This window comes from Motacilla alba, chromosome 1A (genome assembly GCF_015832195.1).
Source record: "Motacilla alba alba isolate MOTALB_02 chromosome 1A, Motacilla_alba_V1.0_pri, whole genome shotgun sequence".
Taxonomy (NCBI): domain Eukaryota; kingdom Metazoa; phylum Chordata; class Aves; order Passeriformes; family Motacillidae; genus Motacilla; species Motacilla alba.
In genome coordinates this window covers 30,872,076-30,885,752 of record NC_052031.1, presented here as the reverse complement: position 1 = coordinate 30,885,752, position 13,677 = coordinate 30,872,076, and positions in this window count along the sequence as shown.

Below are 13,677 nucleotides of genomic sequence, written 5' to 3'. Positions count from 1 at the left end.
AAAATGAAACTAATTAACAGACTCAGAGTTAAAATGCTGCAATGGGAGCCTATCATTACAGTTCCTCCTTTTCAATGTTCTTCCCAGTCATTATAGACACCAGTCCTGATGAAGGTGATCACAGGTCTCATTAACTAACTCCATTGCTAAATTAATCTTCAGTTGTCATCAGAAATATAATAAACCTTGCTCATTTGATTTTTATAACCTTGAGACCCTCTTGAAATGAGGCCCTCTTGAAAAGAGGTGTTCTCATACTTACCAGCAAGACCAGTTTGCATAGTGCAAACTTAATGATGTAAGATCTCTTGTGATTCAAAAGAGACAGAAAACCATATATAAAGATATCAAGGTGATTTTCATCTTTGTGGAAGAAGGAAATCAGAAAGCACTGAAGTGATTTCACATAGGATTTGTAAAAATTCTCATTTGAAATAATATAGGATGGGTTAAATTCTTGTATTAGTTGCCCTGAGTTTCCCCCCATTCACTTGCCAATTACTACCACTTGTAATTCCTATACTATTTCATGCATTTCCAACTGTCTTTTGATGCTAAGCAGTATATGAAAGGGCAGGTCCTGTTAGCACCATGGGATTATCTAGGTCTTCATGGACTGCAACAAGATGCACTACACACCACCAGCAACAAAGAGCTATGCTCTGAAAACAGATCTGTCTGAAATTGTTTTCTTTTATCACTAGTGCTTTCTTCATGTGAGTTGTGCAGATAATCTATTTTAAACATGTAACATGTCAGAAGTTCCTATATTGCTTTCATATTGCCTGTTCATCCAATAAAATGTCAGCTTAGGCACTTTGTGTCCCATCTTCAGGGACTTTGGGGTATTTGCAAACTATTTTGATTCTAGCTGGAGTCCTAGGTGTTCTCCACTCTTCCTGCAGCTCCATCAGCACTGGCAACAATGGGAGTTCTAATGTAGACAAGCTGTTTGTCTTTTTATGACCAGTGTTTAATATACAGCAGTAAATCCATATGGTGAAGTAGAGCAGCTGCCAAGACTTTTTGCATGCTCAAGCTGATGTCACCACTAGCTCGTGTTAGTCTAACAGTGGGAAATTCTGCTAAAAGGCTCCTTGTAGACATGCTTTTCAGTACTGTACCTCTGCTCAATAGATCATTCATGAGCACCAAGCCTCCTCTCCAGAGAGCATGTAGAGTCGAGTCGTGAGCAGGAAGGGTTGGAGACAAGGCCGAGTTTCTTACTTACAGCTCAGGCTTGGAGCTGTTTTATTGTCGTCATGGCTACAGGCCCCACATGCCTCCAGTCCCTGCTTTATGAAAAGAATGATGCAGTGTCTAGCCTTACAGCTGAATATATAAACCAAATTAGTCTACCATGCCTCTACCTGTTTTGCGGCTCACAATGAAAGAAGTAATGTATCAAGCAATCAGTCTTGTAGCAGTTATATTCTGTAAACACTAAGTCATTACACCCAGACTTTTTTATTTGCTCTTTAGAGCCCCTTCTCAGTATAACAAACTGCAGATTTCAATAAGAAAGCTAATTCAGAATAGTCCTCTGTGATTTCTCAGAGTTTCTGTAACGCACCAGCTAAAAGTTACAATTCAAATCCCCTTTCACACTCCATTTTTGCATAATCCCACTCACTAAACAAGATGCAGAAAGACAATGATGAATGTTTTTTTTTTCCAAAGCTACAGTGCCAGGGTATTACAAGAATCAAACCATGCCTAATATAAGTAAAGAAGAGTTATATAGTCCTGCAGGGAACCATTAGTTCTTCCTGAATAGAGTAAGAGCCTCATATGGTCCCATCTCTACTAGGAGAATAAGTAATCCCTGAATGGCTTTGAGGCAGGGTAGTGAGGGAAGATGTGTCCTGTGATACTGCTGTTGTCAGTGTTGTTTAGAAGTGGCAGAAGGAAGGAAAGAAAACTTTAGAAGTGTGGTCTCCATTGAAAGATAAATATAAAAAAAGGGGGGGAAATAGGTATCAGAATAAAAATGTGTAAATCTCAGTGTATGACAATGTAGTCTGCATGCCCAGGATTTGAAAAAAAAAGGTGGCGAGAGGAAAAAGAACTAGCATGAAGAGTAGGGAAGGTGTAAATTGCCTTTCATTTCCATCTTATTATACATTCTTCTTTTCTCCCTAGCTAGTAAATTCCTCCAGTTTTGATTCTCTACATGCTCATTTAGACTGTACATGTCAGTAAGTGGAGAAATGTAGTCACATGGTTCACCATCATCTTACATTCTATCTCTGTGTTTAGCAAAGTGGGCCTTATCCTCACCTCCAAAATTCCATTAAAGTATTTTGGCAGTGTGGGCTGTAAGAGACATTTATAGCCAGGGAGCTGTAAAGAGTTCTCAATGCAAATAAAGAACAGAAGAAAATGTTATGTTTTTATGGAACTGAAGTATTTCTTAAACAAATAAAGACAGCTTTATTACCTATCAGGAAAGGAGCAATGTAAAAATGCATAAATTGAACATAAGTCCACCAAATTAAATTCACCCTGGCTACAGCAAATTGAAATAATACGAAACTTCAGCAAGACACTTCTACTTTTCTCACATTGTCCAATCTTATTTACACAAGATGTTTAGTATTTGGGCAAGTGTTTAATAAATATGAGCCAACATGGCCCAGTGCAGAAACTCCTATCTGTAAGATGTATGAATCCTACTCTTTTGGCCTTGGAATGGGAAGTGGTTTAGACCCTCAAACGGGTAGTGAGCTTCCTGTTAAAGTGTCACTTCTTTTGGATATTTTTTGATTATTTAAGATGTGTTATTGTCATTTCATCCTGTAGAAGAATATATTATAGTAAATAACAGTAAAATATATTTGTCATCTAAATTTAATATAAATAGAAAACTAAGACTAAGTAACAAATGAGACAAACATATAAATATTTTGTTTTACTGTTGCATTGTACAAATATTTATAATGCATATGTTTATGGGGCAACATGATGTGAAAGCAGGATGGCTATTAAATTTCAGACACATTTAGTCTGTGTTCTAAAGATTAAGTGAAACAAATTCTTTGCAATTCTGTACTTTCAGAGGTTTCACATGCAGTATATTATATTTTTCATTTCTTTTACCAAAATGATTGAGGTGTGACATTAAGTACAGAAAAGACTGGACTTTGTAAGAAAAAACTATACAAATAACTGCTAGTGGCTTGCCTAGTCTGTAAGTTTTAAAAGCAGTTAAGACATTTAGATCATATATTCCAACCTCCTGTTTTCACATCCTCCCATTCACAACCATTTTGCCCAAATAGCTTATCCTAAGGCCAACAAATTGAGTCAAACAAAAACATTTCATCTTTTTTGGACTGAAACGACTGCTTTCTCTCAGCCGTGAACAGCAAAGACCCAGGTTCCACCACAGCCTGAGGCTCCTCAAGTAGCATGGAGCTCATTAAGTAAGAAATGTTCCAAGGATCTGAAAGAGATGAATCATAACCCATGATGAGGAAAATCATAAGTAAATAAACAATTTCTTCCCGTTCACAAACACAAACCAAGGAAACAACATTAAAAACCTAGTCCAGTCTGATCTGCAGAAAAGGAAATGTATTTTTGGTCGGACCAGTTTGAGCTCTGGCATATGGATAAACACCAACCCATGTCATACAATTAAGATTCTTTGTACCTTTTTTTGAATCTTAACCTGACCTATATTGAACTGTCTGCAGCTACAAACTAAGATCTAGCCAAACAAAGAAACTAAAAAATATATCTGTCACTTGTAAAGTGAAATTAAAAGTGATTAATTTGCTCTTGCATATAAGTGCAGGAAATAATCAGGCATTTTGTGTTTGATCATAGTAATTGCCATGTTTTTTTCTGAGTCCAATGCAAAATGTATTGTATGCAAATAGATTGCATACAATCTTTTTCCTAGAGGAATGTAAAGTAGAGAAGACTTCCCCAAAATGGAGAATAAAAAGTCAACATCAGGAAAACAGTTGTGACCACATGACTCATCTGCCATTTCTGATTTCCTTCCAGGAGTTTGACTTCTTTTCCTCAAGAAAGAACTACAATCTGGTTCCAAAAATTCCAAGTGATGCTGTATATCCTACCTTTCCTGCAGGTATTTTTTGCATTTAACTTCTGTTATGAAAGCACCTTCCTTTATCATTCAGTTTGCCTGATTTGAGGTACATTCTCTAGAATTTTTAACAATTTTCCTCTCTGTCAGTATCAAAGCTTTCCTCAGTATCACCTGAACACAGGGGCTGTCTTCTATAAAGAAAGAAATCCACAGAAACTGAGCTACTTTTACCTTATATTATAAGCTTTATACTCTCAAGTTCATCTTCAGGACTGATTGAAATTTTTAATATATCTGCATTCTTTTCAAGTATAGATGATAGCATGGATGTGCTAATCTAGGATAACAGTGCTATTTATAGAAGTAATATGGCTTGTCTTTTTCCATCTTGTGTCTTGGTTATCTCTTAAATAACTAAGATTCACATGGATTCTTTTTGCTGTAGTCTTTCATTCATAATTTGCTTGTGCCAAAAATTATTAATTTCTCTGAACACTCAAATCTTATGTGCTTCATTGCTTTCCAAGATGAGTTTTCTGTCCTCTTATGCTCACGTTTACTCTTGGTTTCCAGCTACACTACCTTGCATTTGGATACTGAGAAAGCTTTTGGCTGAAGGACGCCCACTTAAATTGTACATAATTATCTGTAATCATAACTTGATCTTCCTCCTCATTATTTCTCCTCCCACAAACTCTTTTGGACCTACAAAGGTTGCCATGAAAAATATTATCACCTTCTTGATAACCAAAAAAGTGCTGCATGACCTTTGAATAATTTGAATCCAAATGGATATCACCATTCACAGTAGAGAGTGATGCGTAACTTCTGATTCTTGATCATATTTGTAGAAATCTGGCAGAACTTCAAAGATATCAGTATGAAAGTAGAATTTGCCACCAAGAATGTACAAGAGCCTAATTTTACATCGAATCATAAAATCACAGAACCACAGAATCTTAATGGGCTTTAAAGAACATTTAGTCCCACTGACCTCTGCTATGGCCAGGGACACCTCCCCTAGACTAGGTTGCTCAAGACTGTATAAAACCTGGCCTTAGAACACTCCCAGGGATGGGGCATCTGCAACTCCTCTGGGCAGATGTTCCAATGCCTCATCACCCACACAATAAAGAAATTATTCTGTATAGCTAGCCTAGATCTGTTTCAGTTTGAACCCATTACTCCTTGCCCTATCACTGCAATTCAGGATGAGGAGTATCTGTCTGGCTTCCATGTAGGCCCCTTCACGTCACAGCATATGTCACAGCTGAGACAGCCATGACACACAGAGTATCATCATACAATTTCAGAAAGCTTCAACCCACACCAAACCACTTCAGAATGCTTCAGGTATCTGCCCATACAGAGTAACATCACTCCACTTCAGAAGGCTGCAAGTGTCTGCTCATCCCACAAACTGTGCGCCTGCACCTTCAGACACTGGAAGGTTGCTCTGAGGTTTCCATGCAGCCTTCTCTTCTGCAGGCTGAACAGCCCCAACTCTCTCAGCCTGCCTTTGTAGGGGAGGTGCTCCAGCCCCTTTACCAACTTGACAGCCCTGCTCTGGACTCACTCCAACAGTTCCATCTTCTTCTTATGTTGGGGGCACTAGACCTGGCTGCAGTACTACAGGCGGGGTCCCAGGAGATCAGAACAGAGGGGGAGAATGACCTCCCTTGACCCACTGGCCATGGTGTTTTTGATGTAGCCCAGGATTGGGTTGGCTTTCTGGGCTGCTAGCACACACTGTCAGCTCATGTTGAGTTTTTCATCAACCATCATTCCCAGGTCCTTCTCCACACGCTGCTCTCATACAACCCTGTTGGTGTGTCTGGGATTGCCACATCCCAGGTGCAGGACCTTGCACTTTGCTTTGCTGAACTTCGTGCTTGACTACCCAGAAACTATATAAATAACTATATAAACAAATATTTCAGTCTTGAGATTCAGAAATAGAAAGGGAATTGCAATGAGGGAAAAGAAGGCAAAGCCATGAAGTTTTTTTAGGATCTTAGTGCCACATTTTACCTGAATTTCACAGAAAGGATTATAGTATCTCAAATATTCTAAATACACAGTCATCCTGAAGATACTCACATTTTTTCATAGGTTATTTTTCAAAAATCATCACCTGGATTTCCCACAGTAAGATCTTCTTTGTGGTAGAAGAGAAAATTCTTGCAAAATTATGCTAAAAGGTATTTCATTCACAGCCTATGCTGCTTGGTTTTGCTTATTTTAGAAATGTTTATGTATTTTTCATCTCTTCAAAAAGGGATTGTGAAGACTGAATGAATGTGCTTTGAACCCAATGATCTCCTGGTAGAATGTAATGTTGCCTATGTTTCCTGGGACTAAACCATAGAAACAGATTAAGATAATGTGGTTGCATATTATGTGAAAATGAATATTCTGACTGATGTACTCACCCCAAGGTATACTGGAACATCTGTTAGTTTATTTAGGCATCACTCATCATTTTTATTTTTAAGATATTTAAGTGGGTGAACATATCTCTCCTTAAAGACTATCAAATTGGGAAAAAATAACAAGAAGCACATGAGATTACGTTTTAGTGATGACACAGAACGTGCATCCAGGTGAGAGATGTACTTTAATTCTATCACTGTTCACTATCTTAGGAACTTAGGGTCTGTATTTGAGGAAGATGTTTGCCTGGCTTGTATGGATTATACAAAGCAATGACAACACATTAAGAGCAAGTATTGTAGCTGTGAAGCCTTACTCATTACTGCACATATTTAAAAACAAGGTTGATAGATCACCACTAAAATACATGTATGGGGTAGTATCCTCTCTACCATATCGAGCCTTAAAATCTGGTTTCAATGATTTTCTAAAATAGTGGACATCAAAAAAATATTATCTGCAATATGAAGTAAATTACATGGTGAAAGATTCTGTTCTGTGTTATACTGAAACTAAAACTAAGGGACATAATGGTCCTCTTTCATTTGAAAGTACAGGATGTCTAAATCATTTAGGACTGAAAATCTACCCACTACACTATAGGTAAATACAATGTTGGATCAAAGAAGCAGTACATGTGACAGTGTGAATGTTTTCCTCTTAGTCTGTGAATGACTCCAAATGTAAACATTGTATTACACAAGCATCATGTTATCAGCTGATTCTGATTTCTGAATACTAGTGGTCTCAAAACTTTTCACCCACTCGTGGAGAGAGATTGAGTTTTCCATGTTAACCCAGCATTATTTAAGTCTGGGGTTTTTTTGGACTTTAGCAAAGCCCTTCAAAATAAACTGTAGGAAAATTGCAGACACACTGGCTGTACTAAGTATTTTTATTTTATTTTTCCTGCTAGTTTTATCATTGTCAAAGGACAATTACAGACACCAAGGGAAAAAAAAGTCTAAAAACCCTAACAAAGTCACATAGAATACTTACACCTTTCACAACATTTATGTATTGATCCAGCCTTTGGGATGTACTAGACATAAAACATCCTGAGCAGGAAGTGAAAGGAAGTCTCTCTTTAAAGATCTCCAGTGATGAAGATTAATTGAACAGTACTGGTCCCAGTAAAGATGTCCCCAGGAACACCACTCAACACTGATTTCCATCCAGACACTGAATTGTGACCATTCAGCCAATTCCTCACCCACCAAAGAGTCCATCCATCAAATCCATCTTTCTCCAATTTAGAGAAAATTATATTATTGGGGATCACATCACAGACCTTACAATAGCCTAAATAGGTGACATCCTTCTCTCTTCCCTTGCCCACTAAGGTACTCACAGTTGCTTCCAGCTAACACAAATTTTTGCCAAAGACAGCACATGGGCCTGGAATTGAGCTCCCTGCACTATCTGTGCTGGGCTATAGTTATTTCCACTGCAATTCTCCAGACGTGTTACGGCTTTGAGAGGCGATCACAAGTGAATCTACTTTCTGTGGTTTAAGATGTTACTGTTCTTGGATGCCAGTTCCACACCTTTTCCAGCAGGAACACTGCTCTAGCATGTTTGGCAGGTGAGGATATGTCTGTGTCACCTACGCTTTGAAAGTATATGCTGAGCCTACATTTTGCTTTTAAATGAGCAAAATAGTGTCCATGTACAAAAGCTCTCCACCACCACCACCACAAAAATTGTTTCACAAAACAATCTGTGGAAAGTTTTAGAAACCATCTTTTCAGCAGAATGTACATATTAATTCATACCCTAACTCCATCTAACCTGCAATGTTGTAGCCTAAAAAGTTCAGTTAGCCTCCCATAGTCTAATAAATATTATCTGATTGATGTTGCTTCTCAATGATCCTCTCTTTTATCCTGCCTTTTATTTAGCTGTTATAGTAATTTTCATTCTCTGTTCTACAGCCTTTACCCTGATTTTTGGTAAAACTTATAGTATATCCAGGTAGGTGATTTTTTTTTGTATCCTTTTTATGATGTCAGTTAATAGGACACACTAGGGAAAGACTACAAGAGAAATATGCAGTGATTTTTATCTCAGGGAGGGTAAAAATCCCTTTGCAATGACAGTGGTCTACACTTAGCTTCTCTAAAACTTCATTCATATATTAGCTGTTAAAATTTTTCTTGACACACTCACAAACTTCCATCATTCCTTCCATGGTGCTCAAAGTAGCCCTAGGCATTGTCAGCTGATTGGAGGCATCTGATCTCTACAGCTAAGAGAGGAAGCTGAGAAAGATGTTCTCAGAACCCTTGCAAATAATATGTGTATGGAGGGCAAGAGCAATAAACTCCAAAGAGTCAGGGGTAGTAAAGACTACTTTGGAAGCTGGAGATAATGAAGAACTGTAAGCAGGAGTGTAGTTGGTGGGAAAGATTTCCTTGCATACTTAAAAGAGAAATACCAAAACTGCTTATGGCCACCCTCTGATTACATTCTCAAAACCCAACTATAAGATACATGCCTAAAGCTTATGCAGACTGAACCATTCAAGGTAAAAAGAAATGTACATTGAGATCAGTTTGGTGCTAATAAGAATTACATCAGACTGAAGCTGAGAGTCTATTTATTTTGTTGTTTCCACCATTGTTGTTTTTCAGCATGTTTTATCACATTATGAGCCATGTGCTGATGAAAGTGTTCATTTGTGCCTGGCAAAATCTCAAGCATCCACACACCCAGAACACTAAACACCTGACTCCTAGTATTTGCTGACACATTTGGTTTAATACCTTGGGGCATTTTGACTGTTTTTACAGATAGGTAGACAGGCCAAGCACTTAATGCAGGCTTGAGTACACGTTTCTTAAACAAAATCTTCTTTCTCTTGCCCCCATCCTCTTGCTTTTTCAGCCTCAGCTTTTCACTATGAGGTTATTGTTTTATTTTTTGAGAAAATGAAGAATGATTAAGAGAATATGGGAAAAAATTGTGGATATCTTAATTTGGTTTATTATATTAAAATACAGAGATGTCATTTGCTCAGACTTTGCATAAACAGGAGAACTCATTCAAAACCTGAATGGTATTTTTAGAACCAATTTTTTTGGACTGAATTTCTATCCTCAAATACTTTTTAAATTATGGTTTGGAATAATATAAGGTGACTCTTACTCTAATCTCTTACTATTTATAGCATTAAAAATATGTAAAATAGTGGTATAATGATTACTGGTTAAAACTGAACCAACTCTTCTAGAGGTCATTACCTTGATCTATAATGTCACTGCAACAAACCACAGTAGGTGAGTTTGGTTGGGTCTCCCTACATTCCTCTTTCATATGAAGGAAATAACAGCATGTCTCTGCTAGCCCAGTTTAATATATCACTTGAAAAAACAAACTACATACAATATACAAGCAGGATAATATGACCTAAAGGAATACAGTAAAACCCAGTCCAGATAAATAAAACCAGAATTGCCAGGGTTTAGCATGCCTAGGCATAGAAACTATACACTTATGCCTCTCGAGAATAGCTAATAAATTATTTTCAAGTTAAAACTTCAAGTTCATGCCAATACATGGAGGAAAGCCTAGTATTCAAAGTCAGGACTTAGTCTTAATGAAAAGATTTCCTTATCTAGCCAGAGAAAACTTGGAGATCAACATATTTAAGAAACTTAGAGTCATATACTCTTACTTAGATATACTCTTACTTAGAAATTTAGAGGCAGACACTCATATACTTCAGTCTCAAGTCAAGCTCAGCCTCTGCTTAGATTCAGATTAAATAGTCATTAAATGAATAGTTTAGATCTCGGCTGGTATCTTTGAAAGTCTGGTCAATCAGAGGCTGTTGTTTCTCGTCACTGTTCAAAATCTTGTTTTTAGTTAAAGTTATGGAAGAAATGAGCTCCTCTGAAGGGCTGGTCTGAAGCAACTGAGAAGTGCCTGTTTTAGTCAAAATCACCCTGAGGATCTTAGGCACTTCCTGTTGGCAGTATTCAAAACTTTGCTATGCATTCAACATTTGATGAATTTCTACAGGACTGAGAACATGGCACTGTGCACAGCCTCATGCATGCAGCAAAGGACAGAGAGAGAAAACTGTTGGAGAAAACAGTTAGAGAAAACTGAAGTCACACACAAACCAGAAGCTGAGCAAAACTTTTATTAATTTGTCCAGGAAAGAAAAACTTGACAACATTGCACAAGGTGGGGATGTGGGGGTTCTTTTGATGGTTTGTTGCTTGGGTTTTTGTAGAGTTCTTGTTTGTTTGTTTGTTTGTTTGTTTGGGATGTATTATTTTCCCCCCCAAAACAGGTAATTATTGCTTTCTAAAAGCTGAAAGCTAAAAACTCTGACTTACATGACCCTGACATATATATATAACTCCAGCTTCTGGCCTAAGCTGAAATTAGTCTAAACCCTTAATAAAGCAAAATCAGGCAGAAATCTTGTGGCATCATTAATTAATTTCATAATTTTCAAAGCGGTTTGTGATCATGAGGAAAGAGGCACAGAGGAATGTAACAATTAACAGTAGTTTCTGTAGCCAAAATAAGTGAAGGTCTGCAGCCAACAGTCTGCGCCACGCATTCCCAGGCATGTTGATCATACTTTCAGAGTGGAAAAACAAGAACACTGTAATCAAAGAAGAGGAAGTTAAAGAGAAGTGTTTTACTGAGAACAAGGGAAGATGGATGACAATGGGAAGAAAAAGAGAAAGTGAAGATTCCACATATTTTGCAGCAGAGTAAAAAGTGGAAGATTCCCCTTGTATAACTCCTACTGTTCACTCCTCCCTCAATATTTTCAAATGTATTTGTGTTCTATCAGTTGCAACACACTTCTCCAGCTCATTTGCTACACCATTGAGCTCTCTTGCATTTGGTCCTGATCAACTAAGCTCCCTAGTCGTAAACTGTCTGACTCATTCTCACACATCAGCCTAGTTTCTATGGTGTAGGAACACCAAAGAACAAAAGCCTAAGGTGATAATCCCTCCTCTTCACACTTAACTCCTCCATGAAACAAATTCCTTCAGCTCTGAATCCTCCTGTGCCTTCTGACACACACAAATGCGTATTTGAAATCATCGTATGTTTACATATTTATTTATTTATTTATTTATGACGTTACTGAACTATGAAATTTCACCTTAATGTCAGAAGCTCTGATCACTTGCTGTTTAGCACTAAGAGCCTCAGAAGATTTAAAATGCTGGATCTGAAAAAACAGTAACAGAAAATGCCACTGTTCTGCTTCTGTGCACCAGAGTGAAAAAAAGCCTTCGTATTAGTTTCTTTCTCTGATGCCTACAAATATTAAGCAGAGAAACCAAAATTTTTATGGTTTTTTAGTGTTTTCCTCGTGGTCTTAGAATCAGAGGATGGAAAAAGCAGAAGGGCCAGTCAGCCGAAATGCATCTTCAAGGATTAAGTATGCTTTAGCATCATCTGTATTCCTTTCTGAAGTTACACCCTGTCATGAGACCTGCGAGGAGTATTGATTACATTACTTGTAGCCATTGTTTGTAAGTCTCATGTTTACTCTGGACTTTCTGAGACATCAGAATAACTCTGACAAGCCTCAGCTCTGTCCTTGTGATCAACGAACCACTTGTGTAGTTAATGGCTCATTATTATGGAAGTAACAATCAAAACAGCTCCGCATATAAAGCAATTTTGGCTTTACCTAATCTCTTTTATGTAATTATATACTTGTTTTCAACCATGGGCAAATATTAATTTCCTTCCAATGATCTAAAGTAACTAGCGTAAAAAAAAAACTAAGATCAATGAAACTTTGTGCAGTTTTATCTTTATTTTAATTTCTTTGCACATGAATCATTTAAATTACTGATTAGAAAACACTTCACTGAATGACTTGCTAAACAACACTTCAAAATCGGTCTGGCTTGTCCCAGCAGGAATGGTAGAAAAATGTCCACGTTAAGGGTTGAGAAGTATTAGGGAGGATATGGAACACAAAGATACATGTAATAGAAAATAGTCATGATATTTTTTTTCTTACTGACAAACTCTTCAAAACTCTTTCAGGTAATCCTACAGTTTCAGTAAGCTCTATTGATTTAAAGAATGATTCACAGTTGGACTGGAAATGAAGGAGCTTTTAAAGTGCAATCACCAAACCCATACGGTTTATTTCACATCTTACTGTTCAACTTTAGAACAAATATAATTCAAATCACAATACAATGATGATTGATGTTTTTCATCAACACCCAATTATCATTCCATCATGGCACAAGACTTTAAAGTAGAGTTGTTTGAGCCAAGTAAAGCACAAAGTGAGCATCTGAAAATCCAGATCTGCCCTCTTGCAAAATTACTTACCAAACCACATTAATTATTTTCTAACATGTTAGGTCATGTTAGTTGCATATGGGTATACAAGATGAGGCATTAATTTTAATCTTATGTTCAGATATCTCATTTCACTCTTTTCTGAATAAGAATCACATCTTCAAAGAGACTTCTGTTTTATTTTAAACCAGGCTAGAACTGGAATACTTAGCTTTGGTGGAATCATTTCTAATTTTTTTCAATTTCACTGGACTTCTCTAATTATTTGATACTGTGCATCCACAGGCTACCCACATATGTTGCTGGGTACTTCAAGATGATTACAAATCCACTAAACTGTGGAGAACATAAATACATGCTTTACATATAGATATAGATAGATAGATATAGATATAGATAGATATAGATATAGATATAGATGATATAGATATAGATATAGATATAGATATAGATAGATATAGATATAGATAGCCTAGCACCCAACATGAAACAGAAAAAGAGTTATCTTACACCATCTGACATGACCTGACATGATTGTAGTTGAAAATTAAGTTCCATAATTCAGAAGCCGGTTGTTTGGGGTTGGGTTTTTTCCAGCATTGCACAGTAACAGCAACAAAATGATGGGAGGTTATGGGAATAGGAGGAAGTGTTTAAAACATGCAAATACTTCAAAAATGTAGATGCTAGAAGACCTACTGGTAATCTATGCAAATTGTTACAGTATCCTAGGTTCTACATTTCTTTTAACCCCAATAAGTATTATCTTATTTTCATACTACAGCTTATTTGTAAACTGTGCTTGGATCACACTACACATTTTGTCCTCAAGGACTGTAAAATAACCAACTCTTACATAATAAATATAAAATAATCAA